The sequence below is a fragment of the Brachyistius frenatus genome, unplaced genomic scaffold, assembly GCF_029030835.1.
Source record: "Brachyistius frenatus isolate BFR_SWC_R1_liver_20210118 unplaced genomic scaffold, ASM2903083v1 Contig_32, whole genome shotgun sequence".
NCBI lineage: Eukaryota > Metazoa > Chordata > Actinopteri > Embiotocidae > Brachyistius > Brachyistius frenatus.
The window spans coordinates 559,994-570,926 of NW_027210631.1; the positions used below are offsets into that span (position 1 = coordinate 559,994).

The following is a 10,933-nucleotide window of genomic DNA, read 5'->3' on the forward strand; positions in this document are numbered from 1 at the left end:
ATGAATTTGTGTGTGGGTAATTGTGCTTTGAGCCAGTAATATGTTTGAAGGCTGTTTCTGTTGTGCTAGTTTTGCTATCTGGCAGAAGTAGCCGTATGTTCAAAACTCCCAAATGTCATCTGCTGAAAATGTTTATTAGTACGTTTGTGGAGAATTTTGTTTACATAAACACGCGAAATATATAACGTATGTAGATATGTAATTTTAATGAAACCTCTCTGCACATTGCTTTATTAAATCACTCACAATGGGAGGGCAACCTGCAAATTATCGTTTCCATCATTAATTACTGTGTCAATTAGGTTCTGAGTTTATGGATTAATCATTTGATCTATGAGAAAATAGTGAAAATCAGCATCACAATTTTCCCAGAGCCCAAACCAACCACAAGTCCAAACTCTAAAAATATTCGGTTTATTACAGTTTAAGACGAATAAAAGCGGCAAATTGTCAGACCAGAGTAGCTTAAATCGGGAAACATTTGGCATTTTTGCATGAAATATGTTTTAAAAGATTGAACAGTTATCATAACAATTGCCGATTCAATTTTGTCCATCTTTCCACAGCGGTTTCGTTAACGATCCACTGAATCTCAACTGTTTATGAACACACACCCTTCACCCACACACCATCTGACACAGCAGATCCAAGGACACATTAAAGTGAGCAATCACCGCCTAACAACACCCTTGCAAAGGTCACGTCAGCTTCATCATCCTAATCATTGAAAGCCATCACTTTCCATGATTTAGGGTTGCAGTAAAAGCATCATAACCCGCCCAACCGCATCCCTGCCCGTAAACGTATCCATGGCAACAGAGACATTGCGCTGCCCTCCGTCGATGCATCTTTGGGATTCTCCGCGCGTCGCTGCAGGGTGACAAGTCAGGCGTAAAGAGTCGATTTAGCTGCGGCATTGGGGAGGCTCGCACATTAGCAGAGAGGAAATAGGAGCCAGCAAATACTTAGTGGGTGATTGGCTCCGCAATAACAGAACACCCCCTTTGGCAGCTCGTCAAGCGGTGCTATACGGATGCCATTACAAACAGGGGGCCATTAGCAGGCACCAAGGCTTTGTGAGGCATGTCGCTGCTCCATGCCTTTAACACCCCCCCCCCCCTCTCCTCCCCCCGGCTGTTTTAAGATGTATGATCAACTGTGTGCTGCTCATCTCAGGTCTTCTTTACCTTTTGGATACATGGATATTCAGACAGGTAGATGGCGGATCAAACTGTTCTCATCAGCAAATTCAAGGAGTGTTGTCACTTAGGAAACACCTGTTTTCATCCAACAGACAAAATCCACCTCTTAAATAAAATTCCATGTCGCGAGCTGAAACACCTTGCGCCGATCCCTCCGAAGGCCTCGTTACACCAGTCCCTTTTGCAATGTGCAGCAATTTGGGTCAAAACACGGCTCGGTGTATACACAACGCCTCAGAGGATCAGACCCAGATCTGCCTGAGAAACAAAACCTCTCTGTTTGCTTTTTGTAAAAAGAGAACTTTTGACTGCTCTCTTTCCTATTACGGTTTAATATCACCTGATGGCAGCTATTTTGTGCATATTTTGACCCCCAGATAAAAATATTTAAACGGATACACGCATCCTAAAAGCTTCTCTCGGCTGTAGGCAGCACCAGAGACTACAGCAGCATAACAATGACTTCCTCACTGTAGGAAAATGTGCTTTGTGATTCATATGCCTCATGCAGTGTTGAGGAACGGTGCAATGCTGTATGTAAGATCTGCACCGAAGGTCTATTAATATGCAGTTCAAACTTAACCAGTGGTAGGGTAGATATTTTATCACTGCTGATGTTTCTTTGTATTGTGGGGGAATTTTTTTGTTGTTGAAATACCACCTAGTTGTTATAATTTTTAACTCTGCGTTGACACTTAGACAAACAAAGGAACAGCAACAGCATTTTTAACTCCGTGGTCACGTTACAGGCTGTAGAGTTTTCCAAAGTAGTGATAAATCGGGCACTATACAAAATGTGGGCACAATCTTTCTAATAAAGGACTCTTATTGGTACCAGTAGTGACAGAAACAATACTCGGATATCTGGACTTTAAGACTTTGATGGTTTGCTAATTTGTCCACAAACATACAAATAACAATACCAATAAAATGTATCAATATGAAGGATAAGAAACGATCTTCGAGAACATCTAGTTTCTTTGAGGAAAAACTCCCTAGGTTCAATTCGGCAAAAAAGGATTCAATCACTGAGCTAAAAGGATGTATAGAAAAATTGGTCAATTTCCCTTTTTGATTGTGTCAATTTGATTCGTTTTTTTCTCTCCATTGCAACAGCAGCAAAAGGCTCATGGGTATTGCAGTATTTAGACCCGTCCACCTATGCCAAAATGACATGATTTCTCAGAACCCATGATGAAAGAATTACAACATATATAGCATTACAAATATAATACTTTCATTAATCAATAGACCTGTGTGTTTCTGTTCAAAATTTCAAATGGGAATTCAGTGTGGTGAAATACAGCCCCTGCATCCTCAAAACAGTTTTCCCCCCTCCAGTAATGTCGTTGTTGATAAAGCTTCAAAGTAAAGGTTGGGGCAACAAACCTCTCTGAGGCTGCCCATGCTAAAAAGCCATGCCTTCATGGAGGAGTACCACGATTTAAATGAAAGCGTCCACCAAATAGTGTGTGTTATGTAAAATTAGCCGCCCGCCCGATCCAGTCCAGCTGTGTACACTTCAATAGTCTCCTCTCCCACCCATGAGATGGTGCACAAACACCCCGGGAGGTTTTTTCTTTTTCCTCATTTATTTATTTATTTCACTTTCACAGTCCCGCAGGCATTCTCACTGACTGGCATCTCATTAGGAGAGCAGAGCGCCGTGCTCGTGTGTTCGCCGCCAGACAGGCCACGCCACAGGCTGCATGCTAATTGCAGAGGCGTAGCCAGCGTGAGACGACCTTGCATGGTGCAAGAGGAAGGAGGCAGTGAAGTGGTATTGTTTAGCGTCTGGTAGGCAGAGGGGGCTCCTCTCCTCCGCGGACCGCTATCGTCCTGACCTTGGCCAGCAAAGTCAGCCAAGTCTGACCACTCGCTGGATCATAAAGTAGGAGTCTCATTAAAAAAATAAAATAAAAAAAAAACAGGCAACGCAGTGTGAAATATAGGTAGTAAGCATTTAACATATCACACTGTGTTATGTAACGGCATGTAATGAGCAGAGCATCTTAGTGAGTGACGTTATTCTGACATTAATTTGCTGCTTATCATAACTTTACTACGATTTCAAAGCACCGACTTTTGCTTGACAACTCATTAGGTTCAAGCCTTCAAGCAAAAGTCACATTCGAAACGCATTCTGACAGTTTTAGCATATCTTGGCATTAATATATACTTTCACCTTCCGTGACATTAATTTACAACATGTCTTTGCTGCATTTCACTTTTGAGGTTTAGGTCATCTCAGCAAAGAGCGTGTAGTTTCCACTGAACATGAAAAGCAGCATTATAAACCCTGAATATCAATATGCTTTGATACAGAGGACGGACCTTTTTTTTTTTTTTTTTTTTTGCCCTCTTCAGCTAGTACACATGAATGTCTCATGACTTGCTTTATTTCGAATGCTGAACCCTGTCTGGCTCTATCTGTAATTTCATCATAACCTCTCCAGTCCAATAACACAACCTTTTGTCACCGCGATCAATCTCAGGCACTCATATCTGATAGGTTTTCTCAAGCAGCTAAACTGCCAAGTCCTCCCGATTAAAGTCCGATCAATGACATAACACGTAAACACTTGGACCAAAAGTGAGATGGAGAGAGAGGAGTGTGTGGAGCCCACCAAAAAGAAAAGGTCAAATATGACCACATACAGCATTCCTAGTAAAGTAAAAGTTAACTGTGCCTTCATATCTTTTTAATACTTGAATTCCGGCGAAATTTAATTTAGTTCCTGCAAATAGTGTGTGTGTGTGTGTGTGTGTGTGTGTGTGTGTGTGTGTGTGTGTGTGTGTGTGTGTGTGTGTGTGTGTGTGTGTGTGTGTGTGTGTGTGTGTGTGTGTGAGAGATAAAGACACAAAGAGAGAGAGACAAGGCGGCCTCCCTGCTTTAGTGCCATTAGTTTTTCCCTGCCATTCATTGATAAAGAGGCGCTGCCATCAGCCAAACCAGCCATCTCCTTCAGTCCTCATTAAAATGTCGTCATATTAAAAAATCATTTCAGGCCTTCGTTGATGAGCGTTTTATTGCCTTCATGAAAATGTTCTCACTTCGGAGTCCACGGGAGAGAAAACCTTCAGTGAGTAATGAAAACGCGGAGGGAGACGGGCGAGAAAAAGAGGAGCGACAGAGCAGATAAGGGTGATTTGTTGCATACTTCGGAGGACGGCTTCGATTTTCAGACCATTCATAATTTCTTCATTTAGCTGCCCTACATAAACATCCTGTACAGTAATGTCTGTACACTGGAAAGAAGAAAAAAAAAGTGAGACTTTAAAAGTGAGTTCAAAACTAATGTGGAGACGATTCAATTTCCTCAGAGTGCAAAGAAAATAGTCTCCATCGACACGTTTTCATCACGACAGAAGCTAATTTCAAGTTTTTATTAGTTTTAATAACACACACAGTATGTCTCGTGTTTTTCATGGTCACTATCATTACTATACTCTTGTGATATTTTCTCTGCAGTAAGATTGTAATTTGGTTTTACAGCCATAGTGCTCGTTGGTGAGCATGTGTGCCACTGTAAAGGCTTATGTGCCAGTGTTAGCCAGAATGAAAATTTGCACCAATGGTCCCTTGACCAGATGTTAAATTGGCCATGAAAACAACAATAAAATAAACATCTATCACCATAAAAGCGGGAAACATGAGCTCAACAGGGAATGAAAAGCTAAAAGGAGCAAATGAGCGACAAGCAGAGCAAGAAATGTTGAGTAAACAGTCACTGCAACCTGTTAAAACCTAAAATCACAGAAGAAATTGGTTGAAACATCAGACAAAGTTAACAGGTAGACCCACAAGCTCTGAGCTTGTTAAATGTAATACAACAGAACGAAATCTTCATGCTTGATGCATTCATGAATCTTTAATTCAAAGTCTCTTTTACTATCATTTTACACACAAGGCTGTTTGTGGAGGTGAGGATGATGGTGGTGCAACTTTCTTCCTCAAGGAACTTTTGGATGGATCTGTTACAGCAGATACAGTGTCCTTTTTAAACCCCCTGAAAAGCAGCTGCTCAAATACATTACATTAAAATACCCGTGATGGCAACCAGGTGAATCCTCTCTCAGCTTTGACCAACTGTCATACTGTCTGTTTATGTAAAGTGCGTTAACAATGCAACTGTTGCTGACTTTGTAACAAGAGCGAATACAAAAGAAAGAATTACTGCCACCTGATTGTATGTCTTCACCAACCAGACAAGTTGTAGTTTACATCCATGTATAGATTGTGTGTAAAAGTGGACATAGCTTCTGGGTCAAACAACTGAGGCCAACCCAGAAGTGTCATGAATTGCAATACTACTGAGGGCCAATAGGGGTTGGCTCCATAAAAGCTCTGTCTCCATTGACTCCCATTTAACTTCTCATGAAATACAAAGTCAATCTTTTTTTTTTTTACCCAAATTATCATTGTGTCGTTCGCTAAAGTCACTCCTTACTCGTTTTCTGGCGGTCCATCCGAAAATAATCCCTTCATTATCCTCGGGTTTCCAATCAGATTGAGTCCAAACGGTCACTTCTGGCTCAAAATTACTAGTTGTCGAGAAATATCCTGAGTTTTACAATCCAAAATGTTGTTATTACAAGGACAATTGGCAGCTTATCCATCGTTTAGTTTTTCCCGTGCTGTGTGTTGTCTTCACGCTTTGCTGCGTGATGCTTCCTGTTGGTGCTAGGGGCGACAGTTGACTCTGCGCCTGTGTGTTTTCGGCTGTGGACATAAGTATGTCGTGTTTTGTGAGATCTCAATGACCTTTGACAATCAAATTCTTATCAGTTCAGCTGTGAATTGAACGCTTGTACCAAATATGAAGAAATTCCCTCGAGGCGTTCCTGAGATGTCGTATTCAGCATTGCAGAATTGTATTTTGCCACATTTAACCCTCGACATAACAGTGTAATTGTGACATTTTTGATTGTACAGTCCAAAGACTTTTCTTTTTAAAAGGGACCTCAAACACAAGTACAAGAACAGTAACCGATTTCTGGCTTGAGCACAAAATATGATTGACTCTAATGTATCTTCACAGTAATTCTGAGCCATTTTAATAACACTTTAATACTGCATTCTTGCCTTCAACTTATGGGGTCTATACTCCCTTGATTTTTTTACTCTACCTTCTCATTAAAGCGCATCTTGCACTGTAGTGCGACACATATCAGCAGGGAACAAAAATATCGGCTGGTGTTACCAACACCTTTCAACTTTTCAGGTCAGTCAGATGTTGCAGGGAGTCGGGGAGTTAATCTTCTACTCGCTTACAAAATGCTTCCACAAGCACTTTTTATTGTAGAGACATGTGAAATAGAAAAAGCAATCTTCTAATACGTCTGCAGTGGAACAACAGCGGCAGCAGAAACTTAAGAGACTATTAGCCATATAGTGTAAAGGTCACTAACGAGGGAATTTCACACATGCACACTTTAACAATGACCTAATGAAAGACCTGGTCTCTTAATGACACCAGGACTTGTGGTTGTATTTGTTGCACATGAAGCTCAATGCCTGTTGTCACAGTAGGTTCTATAATGAAAGTCCTTGTGACTGAAAAATCAAAGGCACAGTAAAAGAATGGGTTTACATGGCCGCAATCTTACAGCTATTCATTTGCATGGGCTTATTATTCGAGGTAGCTGCTATTGTTTGGGCTCATTCTCAGCTTTTCAACCGTTTTATCGCTCGGATAATGAAAAGCCTGCATGCATATCCTGCAAAGGCCGAGCAGAAAACTGATGGGTTGAAATATGATGCCACATCACTCCCTAGATGTAAATTTAATACCGCTGCATGTTGATGTTTGCATGCTCTATAGTCTTGATAAAATGCTTTGCTTCTTATCTGATGAAGAAGTAACATTTTGTACACTGTTGTGTTTGCAGCATGTCGCCCCCTGATAATCACATTTCTGTTCAAAGTGGAGCAAAACACAACAGCAGATACTGCATCCTCTTCTCCTTCTGCCGTGTGCTTTGTTTGACTTTTTTTTTTTTATTGTGAATTGTGACTAGAAACAAGAGTGCACGGCGCAATTTATTAATGCGGGAAACCATAAATTATGAGAGGAAATTAAACCAAATCCGTTCTCAAAGAAACAACAAAGACGCACACACACTGAGCACACAGTATATTAGTGTCCCAGCAGAATATACACATAACTACTTGATTGGCCTCAAGGGATGCAATATCTACACACACACACACACACACACACACACACACACACACACACACACACACACACACACACACACACACACACACACACACACACACACACACACACACACACACACACACACACACACACACACACACACACACACACACACACACACACACACACACACACACACACACACACACACACACACGCTTTAATTTCAGATAGCAAGTAAGCATATCCTGTTACAAGCCATTACAAGGGTTTAATGCCAGACGCCGTGTTTACTGTGCTCTCATTTAAAGTCCTCACTTCTTAGGAATCCAGCTCTGTTTGAAATGCGATGAAAATTATTTCTGCTATTTGGGTTACAGCGAGACTTTTCTTGTCTTGCAGAATTTACTCGCAATAATGGGAAAAAAAAAAAAAAAAAAAAAGTATGCAGTTGGAAATAACTTTAGTGCAAGGCGGAATCAGAGTTAGTAGTAAAAAAAAAAAAGTTAGAGACATAAAGTAGATGTAACTAATTGCCTTCCCCTCCCCTCTGGGTGTGGAGTGTAATATGCTATTTTGGATGATTTTTTTTTTTAGGACGTACGCTCCACCGTGGCTGCTGGACAGAAACATTTGTTTCTTCCTTTGGCTCTGGGCTCATGTTCATATACTCTCGCCAGTTAGAGAGTTGCTTGTGGTTCGAGTTTGTTGGTTGTAATACCGACAGAAGATGCCAAAACAATGTTAGGTCATTACTCATCTCACAACCTAGTGAGTTCTGGGCAGCAGCAGAACATGAGCTGAAATGTGCCAGTCAACACGCATACCTGGCTGAAAAATAAACGTAGTCGAGTGCAAATTATTCCCTCTGGATTGCAGTGGAGTTAAAGTATAACAAAAAAAAAAAAACAGGCACTCAGACTAAGCATCGCAAGATTGTACTTGTTACAGGTACTTGTACCAAGTACAGGACTTGTGCAGATGCACCTGGTGGCTTCCTACGACTAATATTTCAGTAAAATTGCACCGGTGCTGGAAAATTAGCCTCAAGAGCAGAAAAAGGCGAAAACAGCCCGTCGCTTGCTAAAAGCATGCTTTTGGTGTCAATATCGGCTGATAAATACCGCGTTCAGGGGCAATCATGTTCACTCCTGACATCCTCATTTCATATTCTCGCCAGTTGGGCATGCCTCCGTTTTTTTTTAGTTTTTTTTTTAGGTATAATATAGGCCTGCCAAATCAGCGGTAGCCCCATTATTCATCCCCCTCTGCGCTGTCTCCTGGCTTGTGCTCCGGCGCTAATGCAGATTACAGGGATATATGAGGGCTATTTTGTTCGCTGCAGGGTGGAAACGATCACAGGCAACCCCATCCCTCTCTGATGCACAACTCTACATCTGTTCACCCCCCCCCCTCACCCCCTCCCCCTCCTAACACCCCCCCCTCCCCCCTCACACACACACACACACACAAAAGCCTATCTGGAGATCCATCAGAGCCAAGCCCTTATCAGATCTGAGCCATGCTACATCTATTGCACATCAATTATAGATGCTGTGTGCAAAAAAAATTGGGTCACTCTATCAACACTCGCGCTCGATCCTCAGAGACATTGTTTAGTTAAGTGATTAGTGGCTTGACTTTAGATACAGTTTGTGCATGCTCTAAGTGTTAAATGGCCCATTTATGATACATGAGTATGTAGACTCAAGGGCCTCCAGTGAAGGAGAATAATGGGCAACTAATAATGTGTCTCAAACTTTCTTTGTGCGCCGAGTCACGTTAAAAGTAGAGGAAATGTATCACATGAATCCGTACCGTTTTCCCTGATCTTTCAGCTCCTCGGTGGTCTGTTGTTTGTGGGATTTGTTACAGGTGGAAATCCACACAGGTGTGAAAGCGCACGCCTCATAATCAATAAACCCATTTCTCTCTTGCTGTAAGACAACCCGACGTGATGAATGAGCCGACCCGCATTATTCGTAGGCGGAAAAAATTGGCTGGCAACTTAAATTCATTTCCAACTTGCCCTGTGACAGAGGACACAGTCGTATTATTCAAATTTCGATCTATTCTCTGTCCGGTACAAAAAGCACACGTTTCATATTTATGCAAGTTTCTCCTCATCTGTTGGGCAAATAGACCATTCATCATATTATTGGGCTTTTACAGCTTGACTGTTTGAGTGATCTGTCTCTCAAACAGCCCCTCTGCCTGGCACACCAATCAATCATTTTTCAATGAAGATGTCACAGCTCATTGTGTGGTGAGTTATCCCAAACAATTCCCAAAGCCTTTTAAATGATGAATTAAAAGCTCAACTCTTTTTTTTTTTTCCCTGTTTGTTAATGAGGACGTTTAGTCCTCCCTTCAAAATGTGTAGGCACAGTGTCCTTATGGTTTTATTGCCGAATTCACCTACTGTCAACAATTTTCACCTCAGTGGAGACGTCAGCAGGTGCAGAAATGCCTGTGTGCTCGCTATTAACTTTTCATTAGGCGTCGTAAACTGCACAAGTCATCAACAAGTAGCTGCTGCTCAACGTAATTGGTTTGTGGTTAATGGCTGCTTGAAGCTCCAAGTGTCAGTGTGTCTGTGAAATCACAGTTTGAGCCCATTGAGACTTCCAACTTTCTCAGGAAGAAGCACTTTTTACAGACCGAAACTACACACGTCACTCAGGGAGCTTTATTCCAGGGTGTGCGTCGTGGTTCAAGCTCCACACCGTGACCCTTCATTCAGTATCAAAGACATAAGATCGATTTATTGAATAAACGGCGGTAATGAGGATTCACGCTCTTCAGGTTGAGTTTACATCTCAACTCTTCTTTCTCTTCTGTTTTTTCTCGCAGGATCCTTCGGGAGTTGATGCAGAGACCAACGACAACAGGATCCCAAACGACGACGTTCACCAAAGTGTTTCACACAACACAGACCTACAGTACGATCCCACACACACTAACACAAACCCTTCCTCATCACGTTCTTCTTTTTCAGTAAACTAATGAAAATCTTTTCCATTACTACTATCTGTGACAAGACTGCACTTCATTTAAAGATAAAAGACTTCTAAATTGAATCGTGCAGGTCAGATTACTAAATAAACCTGTTGTATGAATATATATTGTTTAAAGGCAGTGTTGCTGTGGGTGATGCTATTATACTACAAGCTCGACTTGTATGGAACTACTGTATACTACAGTATAAAATGCAGTAACATTTTGTTGCTATAACGGGTTGAGGTCAATAACATTTTAGCTACTCTGTATATGTTATACATGTAATATAATGTTTTAATCTCGAAAAGAACTGTTAATGACAATGCGATGCCATAAATTACAATATTTCCATCAGAGATGTAGTGAAATATATGATAATAAACTTTATTTATACAGCACTTTTCAAAACAAAATTACAAAGTACTTTATCGTATTCCCAGGACTACAACATCACAGTAACAATTAACAATGAAACAGGGAAGAAATATTAGAGGCAAAAGAGAAAAAAGTTGTACTTGGAATTTATAAAAAGCTGTTTTATAATGTAGGGAAATTTAGTGAAAG

At 41.1% G+C, this 10,933-nt stretch overlaps 1 long non-coding RNA gene across 1 annotated transcript in view; it reads left to right on the forward strand.

Moving 5' to 3' along the window:
* LOC138621728 (uncharacterized) overlaps positions 1–10,933 on the forward strand; it is a 50,712-nt gene that overhangs the window by 35,906 nt on the left and 3,873 nt on the right. The window contains exon 3 of the long non-coding RNA XR_011310957.1: positions 10,223–10,311. This is a non-coding gene — a long non-coding RNA (uncharacterized lncRNA). The remainder of the gene's footprint in view (positions 1–10,222; positions 10,312–10,933) is intronic.